Genomic DNA, 2,277 nt, shown 5'->3' with positions numbered 1-2,277 from the left:
TGTCTTCAAGTATGTTTGCAAATGTTAACTTTTTCATTCTGAGTAATCTAGGGTTATTCTTTTTGAATATGGGTTGCAAGGCAATTTTCAGTAAAAATGTTTCTTAGCTTTTCTCTTCAGGAGGGGAATGAAATACGCAAGAATCATTTCTACCAGTAAATTCTTTATGGGATACTTTGAATTTTGATGAACATAATTTATTCTGGTATGAATAAATTCTTATGTGTGTCAGACATATATAGGGATCTGCAGAAGCCAAACTGATGGAATATGTAGAGATGTTTGATTGTGGAAGTATTGTTTGAACTTAGATGACTCTGTGACCTTGGACAAGGCACTGATATCTATTAAGGTTATCTTCTATACATCTTGTAGATCAATACTGAACATGTGTATAAGTTTCATTCCTTTGTTTCAGTTAGTTTTAAGGTGATAAGATCCACTAGTTTTTGGACTGGTTTGCTATGGATTTATCTATTTAAAAGTGTGAATTCAGTTCACAAAGGTATACCTGCCTAAACTTTGGATAAGTTCGAAGTGTAGAAGGTTAATCAAACCTTGTCATATGTTGTCCTGAAAGTTTCCTTCCCTTTAATCTCTCTTCTGCATACAAAGTTATCATATCATTATAAGGATTTTAAAGTGAATCATATTTTGAGAACAACAAAAGTGGCGACTCTGCTGGGGAGAGTCACAATAAGGATCTAGACATAGATTTGTGCTTAGATTTATAAGGAAAAATCATTGTGTGTTTGTGGAATAGATTTGTGCTTCAGTGAATATAGTAGTGGTGTCTGGAAGTCTCTATTTGGAAGTTCTCTCTATTTTGTTTTGATATATGATTTGGTCTGAAGTTTTGCAATGTTTTTTCAAAGCTTGTTTTCATATTTCCCATAGTCTTGTGGGTGGCGACTCTGTTATTTTGGAACCAGTCCTTGTGAAACACATAAAATTTTAAAAGGGAAAACAAGCATAATACAAGGAGGAAAAAACACCAGATCATTCATGAAGAAGCATTCTCATGAAACTTTGCAAGAAGGTTTGCCTGAACAGTCGCGAAGAGGTCAGAAGAGATCAGTGCTTCATGAACCATCAAATGTCGCTTGGGTGCAAAAGAATAACAATACCGGTAAGATACCTGATTGACCTATTTATGCAAAGTCTAATTCTTCTAAAGAATTTGAACATGATATATTAGGTTTCCATTCTGGATTGTTTGGAAATATAGATAATGCTCATGCTTTAAATCAAGATATATCTCATGTTTGTGTGTCTGCGAGAGATAGGACTAGTTCAAATGCAATCAGACATTCTGTGCCTAGAACAATTGATGGAAATATCAGCTTGATTGATATAGATCAAGTCGATATATCTAACTCTGAGGAGAATTTCCCTAATGAAGATAAAGTGTCACAAGAAATAGAAGATTTAAATAAGAGGGTTCACCACTTAATCTCCTTAAGAGCCCAAAAGGAAGCAAATAAGGAAAAGGAAGTCAAAGAAAAACTAATGGAGAGAGATAGGCTTCTTAGATAGATAGCTAATCTTGAAGTGTTGGCTAAGGAAAAAGAAAAGAGTGATGAGGAAGGCCCTGTGATCAGAGAAATTTTAATCCCTAAGGCTAAGCTAGCATATAGGTCAGTAGTCCAATCAAACAGGGAAGTACTTAGTGATTCACAGCCTCTTAGGAATAATGTTGATAAAGGGAAGCAGAAATGGGTGGATGATGGAACTGGATCTAGAAATATAGAGGATATTTCTCATAGGCTATCAGCACATGAGAGAGAGATAGAAAGAATGAGGAAGGAAAATGAGGATCTACAAATGGAGCTAGAGAAAGCTGAGTCGGAAGTAGCTAATCAAGAAGTTAAAAGAAAAATTAGTTACCTAAAAGCTCCCCCTATCATTTTTCCATTAGAAGATCTTAGTAAGCCTGATCCTCAGCAAATTTCCCTCCCCTCGGTTAAGATTCAGCCTATTGTGCCTGCTAATACAGCATTAGTGAGTCAGATCCCTATTAACAATCAGCATAGCCAAATATCTCAGTCCCCAATTCCAAAAGTCAGAATGAACATGGGAAATAATAATGTTACTAACCCTTTTCAAAGGAGACCTATTAATTTGGAGCAATATAGACAATTGTTCTTTGATGGGATCCTAGGATATCCCAACCATGTTACTATTGAGTTAAGGGATAGACTCCCTAAGTTTGTTGGGAATAATGCAATTAGTGCTGAGGAACATTTAAAATCTTTTGGGGACCTAATAAATGATTAT

This window comes from Cryptomeria japonica, chromosome 5 (genome assembly GCF_030272615.1).
Source record: "Cryptomeria japonica chromosome 5, Sugi_1.0, whole genome shotgun sequence".
Taxonomy (NCBI): Eukaryota; Viridiplantae; Streptophyta; class Pinopsida; order Cupressales; family Cupressaceae; genus Cryptomeria; species Cryptomeria japonica.
Note: the sequence above shows the minus strand (reverse complement) of the source record.